At 38.7% G+C, this 15,036-nt stretch overlaps 1 non-coding gene across 1 annotated transcript; it reads right to left on the reverse strand.

The window, feature by feature from the left end:
- Positions 1-7,864: 7,864 nt before the first annotated feature.
- On the reverse strand, positions 7,865-7,971 carry LOC136205007 (small nucleolar RNA R71). Its single transcript, XR_010675815.1, has one exon. It is a non-coding gene; the product is annotated as a small nucleolar RNA R71 (small nucleolar RNA).
- Between the last annotated feature and the right edge of the window lie 7,065 nt (positions 7,972-15,036).

The following is a 15,036-nucleotide window of genomic DNA, read 5'->3' on the forward strand; positions in this document are numbered from 1 at the left end:
ATGACAAAGACCTAAAAGTAGCTCATATTAGAAGTGACAATGGTGGAGAGTTCAAAAACCAATAGTTTGATGAATTCTGTGAAGCCGGTGGTATTGACCACAATTTCTCTGCTCCCAGAACACCTCAACAGAATGGGGTTGTTGAAAGGAAGAACAGAACAATTGTCGAAATAGCTAGGACAATGCTGAGTGAAAATAGGCTTCCAAAGTATTTCTGGGGTGAAGCTATCCACACAGCATGCTACATTCTCAATAGGGCTTTAGTTAGACCTATTCTTAAGAAAACCCCATATGAACTTTGGAAAGGACGAAAGCCCAACATTGGCTACTTTCGTGCCTTTGGGTGTAAATGTTTTATACTCAACACAAAAGATAATCTTGCAAAATTTGATGCCAAAGCTGACGAAGCGATCTTTTTAGGGTACTCAACTAACAGCAAAGCATATAGGGTGTATAATAAACGAACTCTGGTTGTAGAAGAGTCTGTCCATATTGAGTTCGATGAAGCTGACCCTGCAGGAAAGTTAACTCAGCTCAATGAAGATGAACCAAGCTCAGCTTCCGCTGATCAAAATGGAGCCTTTGAGTCATCAATACAAGGGCTGACCAAAGGTAAGCAAGAAATTGAAATAACCTTTGCTGACCAATCTATTCCTGCAGAGATTGTAGAAAAACCTGTTCCAAACAACTCAACATTGCCCAAAGAAATAAAAATTCCAAGAGTACATTCGGAGAAGTCCATTCTTGATGCTGCTGACAACAAGCTGATGACAAGAGATCGGCTTAAGAAGTATCTCAGCAATGTTGCCTTCGTCTCAATGCATGAGCCAAAGAATTTTGCTGATGTTGAGCACGATGAATATTGGATCAATGCTATGCAAGAAGAGCTTGATCAATTCACAAGAAATGAGGTATGGGATTTAGTACCTAAGCCTAGGAATCAAAAGACCATAGGAATTAAGTAGGTCTTTAGAAATAAGTTAGATGAGCAAGGCAACGTAGTCAGAAATAAAGCCCGACTTGTAGCCCAAGGCTATAGTCAGCAAGAGGGCATTGACTACGGTGAAACCTTTGCACCCGTTGCTAGGTTAGAAGCTATACGTTTACTGTGTGCCTATGCAAGTTTTATGAACTTTAAATTATATCAAATGGATGTTAAGAGTGCATTTCTTAATGGCTTTATAAACGAAGAGGTATATGTTAGTCAGCCTCCAGGGTTTGAAGATCCAAAATTTCCAAACCACGTCTATAAACTCAAAAAGGCCCTATATGGGCTAAAGCAAGCTCCAAGAGCTTGGTATGAGAGGTTGACCAACTTCCTATTGACCAGGAATTATGTCAGAGGCAAAGCTGACACAACCTTGTTCATTAAGAAAAAGGGTAAAAATACCCTACTTGCACAAATTTACGTAGATGACATAATTTTTGGTGCTACTGATGATTCTATGTGCAAAGAGTTTAGTAAACAAATGCAAACTGAGTTCGAAATGTCTATGATGGGCGAACTCAACTTCTTCCTTGGACTTCAAATCAAGCAAGGTAAGAATGGCATCTTCATAAGTCAGTCTAAGTACGCCAAAGAAATGTTAAAGAAGTTTGATATGGAAGAATGTAAACCCATATCAACCCCAATGGGTACTGACACTGTCCTTTGTGCTGAGAAAAAAGGTAAGTCTGTAGATAGCAAATTATATCGAGGTATGATAGGCTCTCTACTTTATCTTACTGCTAGTAGACCTGACATTCAGTACTTAGTATGTTATTGCGCAAGATATCAAGCTGACCCTAGGGAATCTCACTTAATAGCTGTAAAAAGAATTTTCAAATATTTGCAGAGCTCAGTTAATGCAGGTTTATGGTATCCAAATACAAGTGATTTCACACTGATTGGATATACTGATGCTGACTATGGGCGAGATAAGCTAGAACGAAAAAGCACTTCAGGAGGATGTCATTTCCTAGGAAGCTGTTTGGTTTCGTGGTTTAGTAAAAAACAGTCATCAGTGGCCTTGTCAACAACTGAAGCTGAGTACATTGCTGCTGGAAGCAGTGTGGCCCAAGTCCTATGGATTAAGCAACATCTTGAGGATTATGGTGTCAAAACAGAAACAAAAGAAGTCAAATGTGACAACAAGAGTGCCATTGACTTATCTAAGAATCCAATCCAACACAGCAGGATGAAGCATGTCAGCATAAGACATCACTTCATCAGAGATCATGTACTCAAGGGTGAGATCAAGCTGACCTATGTATCAACAAATGAACAGCTTGCGGATATCTTTACGAAGCCCTTGGCTCGTGAGCAATTTAACATATTAAGGGAAGCTATCGGTATGTCTAATCCTCTTCAATAATTCTATATGCTTAATTGAATGTTGAGTGATTACCATGCTGAGTGATTTGTGATAAATTAGTAACTGTTGCATGCTGAGTTAAAAATGACATGATATCACCATATGCTGAGTAGACATACATGCTGAGTGATTATTCTAAGCTGAGTTACTAAGCCCACAAACAACTATCCTACGTAAAACTGACTACTCAGAATCTCAAACGTTTGATATTCTTTATGCTGAGTAAAACCCATTTAAAACATTAAATGCTAGCACACGTATTAATAGCCACCTAGGATAACGTAAGCAATAATGAGAAAACCCATGCGTCGAACGTGTCATAAATGCCAGAATCTCTGTCGGTTGATCATCTCAGGTTAAACGGCTAGTTCAACGAATAGGATCAATTCGCACCTCTATAAATAGTGGAATTATCCTCACTTATCACTCTTTACATTCGAAATCCTTGGCATTCAAATCCCTCTCTCTGAATCCCAAAATCCTCTCAAAGAATTCGTAATCATGACAAAATCCCAAAATCTTTCCGGTGGCGGTCACAACGACGACCACTTCGACGAAAATCCTAAGTCTCCTCCTCAACAAGGTCAGCATGACCTAACTCCAAACAAAAACCCTAAAACTGACCTCGCAACCTCTTCAAAGAAGAAGAAGAAGGACAAGCAGCCGAATGAGAAATTCTTCGTTAAAGTGTACCCGAGCGTAAAGAATCACGAGGTTCTTAGATGTCGATGGTTCTCTCTGAGCTTCATAACAGATGAGCAACCGTTCTGTGAATGGATTGAGAAGAACGAATGGGCTGGACTCTTTTCACTTGCTGGTAGAACCTACCCTAGGTTAGTACGGGAATTTTACTCCAACCTCTGTGTCGATGGAAGTGATGCTGACCATCTGGTAACCCACGTTAAAGGTAAGAAGCTAATGATTACCCCATCCTATCTCGCAACCTTACTCAATCTACCAAACACCGGAACGGAATTCAGGACTACTAAGGAAAAGCTTGACCACACTGTAACATTCTATAAACCAACGAAACACAAAGGAGAAATACCCAGTACATGCATGGGTTAAAATAAAAAGATGGCTCACTATCTCCTCACTAACTTCATCTTCCCAAAAATCAACTCAGCATCATCAGCTTCAAATTTCGAGCAGTGCTTCATTTGGCACATGCTGACCTACAACCCCCTCAATATGCCCGTATTTCTAGTAGGAGCACTCCAACGAAGTACTATCAAGCTCAGGCTGGGTTCCCTTATAACCAGAATCCTCGAAGATCATCAAATCGACTTGATTAATGAAACAGAAACCGTGGGAACTGAAATCACAGCTGCCTTGTTGTTTGGGTTAGTATATGACCAACCCATCAAGCCCAAGAAGGGAAAAGGGGTCATCGAGGAAGCTCAGGAGGAAGCTGATGATGAGCAACCTCAGGAAGAGAACATCGCAATAGCGGAACCTGCTGACCAAACCAAGCGAGAGAAGAAACGCAAAGCAATCCAAACTAGCTCAAAAGATGTTGATGCTGTCCCCAAGAAAATCCGGGTTGTCTCAAAGGGGAAAAAAGTTGATGTTGATCAGGGTAAGTTAGCAGAGAAAAGAAAGAGGCAAGATGAGCCTGATGAACTGGAAAGTGAGGAAACCCCTCTGAAGAAGAAGAAGAAAACTTCTGATCTAAGTCCAGTTGAAGCTGTCCCTCTTGGCTTTGCAGTTCCTGATGATTCCCACTTCATAAGAAGCCAAGAGATTGACCTTGAGCAAATTCCTGCTGATCAAGAAGCAGAAGAACTAAGCAAAAATGACAGTCAACATGATACTGATGAGGATGTTGAGCAATATCAAGAAGCTCATACAGAGCAAGGCCAAACAGGGAATATTGAGCAAGTTGAAAGTCCAGCCGTACAGAATGAGACAGTTGATGCTGAGCTTCCAGAGCAAGAAATGGTCATGGAAGGGCTCAACACTGATCTCGGAGTAGAATCATCTCTTGATTCCATTCCTGCTGACCCGTCTCCTCCAAAGACCAAAAAGTTGAAAAGGCTTAAGAAGAAGGCCTACAGATCTCCAGTTATTGACCTCCTGGATGATTCACCTCTGAGGGATGAAATCACTGACCTTACGGATACTCAATTTAATTTCTTCTCAACGCATCCTGAGCCCTCTACACAGGAAAAACAAGCCTCTGTTACTCATACCGAGCAACACGCCAAGACTCTAGAAAATCCAAACCAAGCCGAGCAAGAGCTCGAAGTCCTAACTGCTCAAGGAGACAAGCAAGCTAAGGAAAATCCTGCTCAACCTGAGGTGCCTCTTCCTGCACCAACTCAAGTCCATGTTGAGCAGGTAATTATCTCTATCGATCCACCTCCTTCCCATCCCATTTCGTAGAACATTAAGCAGTCAGTTCCTGCTGCTAATCAAAATCAAAGTCCAGCTGTTGACCATACTGACACTTGCACTCAAGGACATCACCAAACACCTCCTCAATCAGGTGCTACTAGAATTTCGGCCACTGAGCTAAATCCTGAGGTACAATTTGCCTATCTTCATGCAACTGAGTCCGGACATCGCATCATTGACTCAGCCCAACATCTTCTCCAGGATTTAAACACTTCTCATGCCGATGTTGCTGGGTCCGCAAATGCTGAATCACAAGAATTTTCGTCTGTCACTCAGCTTCTCAATGAGATCAAGAATCTCAAAGATTTAGTAAGTGTCATGACCTCGGTCCAAACACAGCAACCCAAGCAAGAATCATTTGTCAAGCTGACCGAGCTAATATTGATGATGGTGAATCACATGAATTCACTTCAGGGACAAATTAATGCTCTGCCTACAGTCAACATGGGCTATGCTACCTCTGCTGAGTTAGGTCATTATTTTACCAAGTTGTCTTCTGAGCTGACTGGTACTCGTGACCTTCTCTCCTCATCTTCCCAATGTTCGATGGATGAAATTAGCGAAGATGTCCGTCTTCTGAATCTGAGTAAAGAGGAAATGGAAACTGACTTGGTGAAAACCAATACTATCCTCCAAACTACTCAGAGCTTATTTAGACATGTGCGTCACACAAACGCTCAGCGTGATATTTACAACAAGGTTGTACTTCGAATGTACCATCAATCTTATGCCCAGCTAACTGACGTAATATCTTGGCTAACTAAGTCACAGGAATACATACTCAACATGATCAGCACATCTATTCGAGTCCCTGGTTCAGTTCTGGATGATGGTGTCCCAATACTTGATGGGTTATTTGAAAGCACAAAACGTCTCAAGGCATATTCAGTCAAGCTGACTCGTGCTGCTCTCAATGTGTTAAGCCCAAAATATACCTAAAATATCATCAATAATTACATCAATATTGCTACGAATTTATGCTATTCATACCTATTTAGAATACTTTTACTCTCGAATATGTTTCTTTCGTGCAAGGTACATAAATATTTGGTAAAATCCAAATAGGAGTAAAAAGAGCTCAAAAATAGAAGAAAAGCCCTACAAAAGGAGTCAAAGACGACGAAAATTAATAACGCCAAGTCGAGGACACGAACGAGAGCGAAAAAGTGAAAAACGCTCCGTGCCGCGACCGCGGCTCCCCCTTTTCACGGTCGCGACACGCGTCCTTCAGCCTTTTTTCCCTTCGTCCGATGACCAAATTGTTGCTCCCCCATTCTCGGTAGTGAATTTGATATTCTCGGTACGAGTAGGAGATTTTGGAAGCCTAGTTACACACTTTCGTTTTCGACGAAACACGATCGTTCGGGTGGATAAAGACGTCCTTTCGCAGCGGATACAATCCTTCACAACGGACACGACACTTCAATCAAAACTCTTCAACATCTATAAATAAAGAGTTGATGGAGAATTGAGAGAAAAAAATAACAAAGATATAGTGATATGTGTAGAAGAAAGAAATTAGTGTAGAATTTATGCAGAAATTCCGAGTCAAGTGATTCAGAAGTTAGATTTAGATTCTGTAAAAAGCAATATGATGTACACACATTGTTTACAAATTAATAACAAATTCAGTAGCGTTTAGACATTGTTCCAGTTTAGTTTTCATTTTGGTAGTAGACCGACCCAGTCTCTATTACGAAGATTCAGCGAGAAGATTGAGTAGAGGATTCGCCCCTGAGCCTGACAAACTCTAACGAAACCCAAGGAAAGGATTGACAACCCGTTCACTTGCACGCCGTCGAAGAATTCAATGCTCCATGTTCTCTGTAAACTTGTATCAATTTATATTTCATCTAATAAAGTCCGTTCTATTCGATAGATTCTTATGCAGCACTTTGGTAAATGAGCCGAAGTGGATTGATGCTGGTGTTTTCATTAAAACGTATTTAATTCAAATCTTTATAAGGAAACTTTGTTGAACACTTAGGCAAATTATCATCTCGAAAGAGTTTTAATTTGATTAAGGGCAACTATCCCGAAAGGGTTTTGTCGCGTTCAAAGCCAATTAATTAGAGGTTCCGTCATTTATTTCATCTTTATAGTTCGTGCAAAGTTTAAAGTTGTTTCTTTGCTTAATGCAAACAAATACATTTGTTTACTTTTCTAAAGTACTAAAACGTTCCTGTTTTGCAAATTCATTCTTAAATCAGAATATTTTCTAACATCTTCATATTCTAATCTAATTCTTATTCTAGCAATTTCAAAACCAAAACCGATTAAACGATTTTCCATATTATAAACCTTTAAAGTAAATTTAACCGATTATAAATAAGTTTTGTTCAAAAAACGTTCCCTGTGGGATCGATATCTTTTATTACTACAAGCGTATACCGTGCACTTGCGGAAATCGCTCAACAAGTTTTTGGCGCCGTTGCCGGGGAATGCCAAAATTTTTGACAAAATTTTAAATTTTTCGTGTTTTATTACGAATCTAGGTTTATTCATACTTATTCAAACTTTTATATTTTATTTATTTTCAATTACTAACATATTTATTTTTCAAATTCTGTTTTATAGGTAGTTTCGGTTCGTGCGAAATTTCAAGTTCATGCGCAGTTCTCGAAGTTCGGGCACGTCACCAGATCCTATTGACCCAGAAATTGAAAGAACTCTTAAAAAGAACAAGAAAGAAAAGAAAAAGAAAAACCAAACCCCAATAAAAACTAAAATTACCGAGCCAAAAATTATGGCCACACTTATGGATTACGCTAGGCCAGGAGTGGCCAGTGTAACCAACAGTATAGTTAGCCCAAATTAATGCACATCATTTTGAAATTAAGCCTGCATTGCTTAATATGTTGCAAAATAATGTAACGTTTTACGGGTTACCTAACGAAAATCCTAATACCCATTTGACAAATTTCTTAGAAATTTTTGACACTTTTAAAATTACTGATGTAACTGCAGAAGCAATCAAACTTCGCCTTTTTCCTTTTACTTTGAAGGATCGAGCCAAAGAATGGTTAACTTCTATGCCAGCCGCATCAATTGAGACTTGGGAACAATTAGCCCAAGCATTTTTATCAAAATTCTTCCCTTTAGCAAAAACCGCAAGAGTCATTAAAGAGTTAACATCTTTTTCTCAAAATGATAATGAAACTCTTTATGAGGCTTGGGAACGTTTTAAAGAACTTCAACGTTTATGCCCACACCACCAATTGCCCGCCGAACTTTTAATGCAAACATTTTATAATGGACTAAATCCTACAACAAGAGGTTCATTGGACGCTATGTCTGGAGGGTTATTCATGAAGAAAACATCTGCCCAAGCAAGAGAACTTTTAGAGGAAATGGCAATCAACAGCAGTATGTGGCCCGCGGAACGTGGACACGTACCATTAGCGAAACCATCATCCTCAACAACATCATCAGTAAAAGGTATAGTGAATCTTGATCCAGTAGCGATGTTGCAAGCCCAATTTTCTGCCTTGTCGCACAAAATTGATAGGTTTATGGCACCGTGTGATCCTAATGATCAACCAATCCAAACAGATGTGTATTACGAAGGTATGAGTGAGATTGAACAGGTAAATTTTGTCCAAGGGCAAAACCAAACTAATAATCCTTATTCCAATACATATAATCCTGGATGGAGAAATCATCCTAACTTTAACTGGAGAGACAATAATAATGCTAATGCTAATCAAAATCGTACTACTAATTATCAAAATCAATCAGGAGATTCGATTAGCACTTTATCTTCTAAAATCGACAAATTCATTGATGCGATGAGCGGAAAAATAAGTAATCACGACGATGGTTTTAAACCGATCGAGAATAAATTCGATCAGCTTATTAAAAACCAATCATCTAGCATCCATAATTTGGAGATTCAAATTGGACAACTCGCTAAATCAATTCCATCCCGCAAAGAGGGAAGTCTTCCAAGCCATACGGAAGAAAATCCGAAAGAGCATGTTAAGGCTATCACTCTTCGTTCAGGGAAAAATTACTTAGGCCCGGAAATGACCGGAAATTCGACTTTACCTGGAACTGATTTACCAAAGCCCAAAGAAGATACGTTAAATCAAAAAGATGCACCGATTGACTCTAGTACAAAAACTTTTGTACCCAAACCACCTTTTCCACACAAAGTCCGCAACAAGGACTATGATAAACAACTTTTAACATTTTTAGACAAACTTAAGAATTTGCATATTAATTTAACGTTTATGGATGCAATTACGCAAATTCTCAATTATGGTAAATTCCTCAAAGATTTAATTTCAAAGAAAATCAGTTGGGAAGGAATTTCATCCATTTCACTAACTGAAGATTGTAGTTCGATTGTGTCAAGCAATTTGCCCACCAAACTCAAGGATCCCGGATGTTTTACCATTCCGTGTAAATTGGGAGATATAGAATTCCCAAGTTGCCTTTGTGATATAGGAGCAAGCATTAACTTGATGCCATTATCTATTTTTTAATAAGTTAGGCTTAGAAGAAGACATCAAACGTACCAATATGGTTTTGCAATTAGCGGATCAAACCACTAAAAGACCATACGGTATAATAGAGGATGTTTTAGTTAAAGTTGACAAGTTTATTTTTCCTACCGATTTCGTTATTTTAGATTTTGCTTATGATGTAAATTGTCCGCTAATCTTTGGTAGACCGTTCATGAACACGGGACGTGCTCTAGTTGATGTGTCGGAAGGGAAAGTAGTTTTACGGATAGGAGATGATAAGATTGAGTTTGATATGAACCAAGCAATGAAATATCCTATGGAAGATTTCGCTTGTATGAAACTCGATTTAATTGAAGAATGTGTAAATGACATTGTTCAGAAAGAAGAAATAATAGAACCTATAATGAGTGAGGAACTAGAAGATAAGGACCCAGAACCTTTGATTCGTGAAGATGGACCAGTTCCGCCTTCGATTGTCCAGAATTACCAAGTCATTTGAGGTACGCTTTCTTAGGCGAAGGCGATTCTCTACCTATAATTATCTCTAACAAGTTGACACAAGTTCAAGAAGAAAAATTAAAAGAAGTTGTTAGAAATAGGATAGGAAGCATGGGTTGGCAAATTTCTGACTTAAAAGGTATTAATCCAAGTATTGTAATGCACAGAATTCATTTAGAAGAAGATAAGCCACCTATAGCGGATAGGCAAAGACGCCTAAACCCGAACATGAAAGAAGTAGTAAAAAGTGAGATTACTAAACTTCTGGACAATGGAATCATCTACCCTATCTCGGATAGTGAATGAGTTAGTCCAATCCATTGTGTACCTAAAAAGGGAGGCATAACAGTTGTAAGGAATGAAGAAGGTGTACCAATATGTTTTTATGTTTTTGTTTATTTTATTTATTTTATTTTATTTTATTTTATTTTATTTTTCCAAAATGCCATTTTTATGATTAGATTACTTTATGTTATGATTTAGTTACGTAAATATTTTTATTTCATGATTTTAGATTTAATTTTTTAGATAATTAGGATGAAATTATAGTTTAAGGCAATTCTCTGCCGAGAATTTGAAATTCCCTGCCGAGAATACTCTATTTCAGAATTGTCTATTTTGATTCGGATTTCTCTGTTCATGCCAAGAATTTTAAATTCTCTACCGTGAATCGGGAGGTAGCTTTGATGCCTGATTTCCGCAAGGAAATCAGCGTGTCGTGACCGCGGCTTTGCCATTCACGGTCGCGACACACGTGTTTCCTGCGCTATCAGGTCTGAAATGTCACAATCCTTTCAACAAACCTCTTGACAAACGAAACATTGAGTTTCTTCATTTCCGAAAGGTGTAATTTTATACCTTTTCATAATTAAAACAACACCACTTTTCATCCTAAACTCTTATAAATTAATCCTAGAGGATTCAGGTTCTGTTACAATTTCTTTTCATCTTTGTCAGAACTCTGATTTTTCTTCACAAATACCGTTCTTTGCTAAAGTAACACAAACTTTGCACCATGCCTACCAAATACAAACCATCTAAGCACAACGCTGCCTCAATCAACAAACGCCCAGACTTATCCAAGCGATATGGGGCGCCTTTTCCTATCTTCAACCACGATGAAGGTAGGCGTTATTGGAATCACCGTTACAAATTCTTCACCGGAATGTTGTATATGGATGAATTTCTTAATAGCCAATTAGGCATTTCTGATGACATGAGCCGCTATATGGAGCGCCCAGAGTGGACAAAATTCGCCCAAATGCGATTTCCAATAATAGGTGACTGGATACTCGAATTCTTCTGTACCGTGCGTTTTACTAATAAACGACGAGTACGTCTCAGTTTTCGTCGAGAAGGCGAAATCTTCACTTTCGGCTATCCTGAGTTGCATGCTTGGTTTGGTTTTCCCCCGAGGGATACAATCAAACGTCATCCTGGACGAGACATGACATCCTCGGACATTTGGAGAATGCTCACTGGATTCTGGCGATTCAATTCAAAACTCGCCTATAATCACTCTTTTCGCTCCAACTCCATGCTGTATTTGCACAAATTTCTGTGTCACAGTTTATTCGGGTGCACATTCAGTAGTGTAGTCCGTGACACTGATTTATATGTTCTTGGAGATATATTCCAGGGCAATGCAGTGGATTCTTCCAAAATTCCGATGGAAGGTCTTGTCGCCGCTTCTCGATCCAAAGATAAGAAGATTGGGTTCGGCAATATAATCTGTGGAATAATTCTCGGTTCAAAGGGTACTATTAATGTGCCCTGGAGTGATGATGAATTCTTCCCGACAATTGACTATGAATTTCTCGAGCGCGAAGGACTTGTGAAACGTGTCTTTCGAGCAGGGCCTCAATTTCTGTCTGCACCGGAACGTGAAACTTTCGTGCAGTTTCAAATTGATCGTATTAAGGCCAGAAATATCCCGTTAGATAGGGATGAATATGTAGATTAGTTTCTATTTTTCATTTTATTTTTGTATATATTTTGTTTTGTTTTAATTACTAGTTTGTTTTCATTATTTGTACATATGTTACAATAATAAAGATCTTATTTCTTTCAATTCTTAATTTTTATCCATTTGATCCATTATATATACTTAGCATATTTCATATGGGTACATTCTAATTTTTCATAATCAAATTAAGATAAAAAGGATTCACTTGAACTAATATGGTTTTCTATTTTTCCACACGTATATTCACGTTTAATTCTATTTGTAACTCAATTTATTTTTAATAAATTAAGTTATCATTTAATCAATTCAATTCATGTATTAAATATGTATTAACATGCACTTATTATGCATTTAATATGGTTCTCTCAACTTATATGCATAAATGCACATTTAAGTTTCATTAATTCTTCATAATAAATTTATTTTAATTTAATTTATTAAGGTTAAACTTTTGGTTTTCCTTGTAATTAATGTCATTTATTTTAAGTGCAGGAACACTTAATATTAAGTTCAGGAACCATTCCATAACAAAAAATGCACAAACCAAGTCAAAAGGCACCAAAATTGGCCATTTCAACCAATTCTCTACCGAGAATTAAGAAATTCTCGGTATGACCAGCAAGTTCGGTCATTTTTCATTGCGAAAATTGCCTGAAAGTCGCGTGCCACGGCTATGCCATTCGCGGTCGCGACACGCGTATAATTTACCCTATTAAATCCGATTTTGCCACCAAATTTTGCCTATTCCTATTCCTATTCTACCTATTCACCTACCTATACAACCCTATATAAACCTACCTCTTACACAAACCTCACATCACCTCTATTTTTACCCAATCCCTTACTCTAAACTCTTCCCCAAAAACCTACTTTTACTCTTCCTAATCTATTCACTCCAATTTCCTATTTTCAATCACTTCCAATTCACAACCCCCAACCTCATCTTCAAGCTTTGGTATTTCTCTCAACTTCTTCTTCTTCTTCTTCTAAAACCCTAAAAACACCATCACCATGGTTAGGACAAAGCGTGTTGGTAACAAGCCCACCGTTACGGAAGCTAATCGCCTTCAGATTCAATGTGGAGCTTATTTTGACATCTATTCGGAGGAAGAAGCCGCTCGTTTCAAACATTTTTCACAAGCCGACCGCCAATTTGTTGATATGCACTTCTTAGACTTCCATTCGGTAAGAACGTTGAATTTCTCTACTCGAATTGATGCCTTTATTGAAGCATTGGGTTGGCAAGAATTCGTTAATATGCGTTTCCCGCGTATTAATGAATTTGTGGTGGAATTTTTGGTCACTTTGTCCATGAACAAGAAGAAAACTTCAATTTCTTTTAGGAATAATGGTATCCCTTACACCATTGACTATGAAGCAATGGGAAATATGTTTGGTTTCCCTACTTCTGATTTTTACGATAAGCCTAAAGATTTTGATAATGATGCGGTTTGGCAAACTCTCTCGGATCAAGATTATTTTAATTCGAAAAACACTTCAAGCAAGTTGATTAAGGACAATTGTGTGTTCTTCTTTCATAAGTATTTAAGTTTCTCCTTGTTTGTTCGTGTTGAGAGTTCAAAGGTTCAAGTTCGGGATTTGTATGTTTTGGATAGTTTGCTTAAAGACTTGAGGATTGATAGCATTGGTATTTTATTTGACAATTTATTCCGTGCTTCGAGGGCTAGTACCATTCAAATCCCTCTTTGTAATTTTATCACCGCAATTGTGTTGGGAGCTCGGGGTGAATTGGCCGAATATGACATGTCCACCTACCGTGGGTATGTTCCGCTTTTGGACATCTCGGCTCTTGAGCGAGCTCATTTATTGCTTCCCCAAGGACCTCCCGTCTTTATTTCCTATGCTACCCGTATTGCCCATCTTCGTGGCACTATGGGTGGTGGCGCTTCAAGTTCTCAATTTGTAGGTACCGAAGGCGGCGGAGATGCGGAAAGAGAGGAGGATGAACCACCGGCTCAAGCACAACCCCAAGCACCTCAAGCAGCGGATGATCCGGTCGATTTGCGGAGGATTTTGGACCAAATCAATTCCAACAACCGTCAAATGAATTTACGCATTGATGATTTGGTTGAAAACAATATGGTGATGAATGACAACCTCAACCTTTTGAGGCGTGAGCATAGATCGACTCGGCATCGGATGCTTTCCTTTTTCCGACGCCGCAATGTGGAGACGTCACCTACACCTCTCGATTCACCACCTCAAGCTTAGGTTGTTTTCCTTTCATTTTATTTTTATCTTGTTATAATTTGGTACACTTTTCATTTTCTTATGTTTGGTACAATTTTTAATTTTTAATTTTATGTTGAATGTTTAATTTGCTCAATTTCAATCTTTGTTTCGTATTTTATGTTTTCTCCATTATTTTTGCACCAATGAGGACATGGTCCAATTTAAGTATGGGGGGAGACATTCATATATCAATTTCTACACAAAACAAACAAATGCAACGAATGATATTCATGCAAATGCAACACATATATATATTGCAAAACATTTTTCACAATAACTTAACATTTTCATAAGTTAATTGATAACAACCCAAATTATTCTTGAATAAGGAATAAGGGAAAATTAATAGAAATAATGGCAAACCATTATTCCTTTTAAAAGAGATATTTATACATGATTAATGTGGAATTAATGATAATTAATGCAGGGGAGAATATGCAAATAATGAGGAAAAGGAAGGAGTCTCTAGCATTATGCCACGCCACGTGGACCATGGCGAGATACGCCATAACAAGATACGCCCGATGAGAGCGAGTAGCGGAGACCCGCCATAGCTCTCAAGGAGAGCGTACATACGCCTTGACGGATCAAAGAATACGAAAAGGGATATTCATCTTACTGACAGAATATTATCCCAATGACCAAAAGGGATATTCACCTTGAGAACGCCGCAAGAAGAACCGGATGGCGGATCTCCACGGTTCAGCTCAGTGAGATCCGCTGGCGAACCTATGAGGCGAATCTCCTCTTTCACCTGATTCATCACAGTAACGGCTAACCGCCGACTCGGCCATAAAGACCATTAATGAGCTATCAATTAGCTAACCGCCAGGTTAAAGGTAACCAGTAACCGCCAGCTTAAAGGTAACCAGTAACCGCCATTAATGGAGCATTAATGGAGACCTTCTAGTTGCTGAAGGTTACGACTTCCTAGCTATATATAGCCTACATCCCTAGGCTATCAAGGTACACTTTTACTTACCCTTTGTCAATTCAGTTTGCTCTCTTGATCTTCCTTACTGACTTTGGCATCGCAGTGTCCCCGGCCGATCCCAACGGCGCCTCACAGGGAAGTGCTCCGATCAAGGATTTTTCCCCA

Source organism: Euphorbia lathyris, chromosome 8, assembly GCF_963576675.1.
Source record: "Euphorbia lathyris chromosome 8, ddEupLath1.1, whole genome shotgun sequence".
Classification (NCBI taxonomy): Eukaryota; Viridiplantae; Streptophyta; class Magnoliopsida; order Malpighiales; family Euphorbiaceae; genus Euphorbia; species Euphorbia lathyris.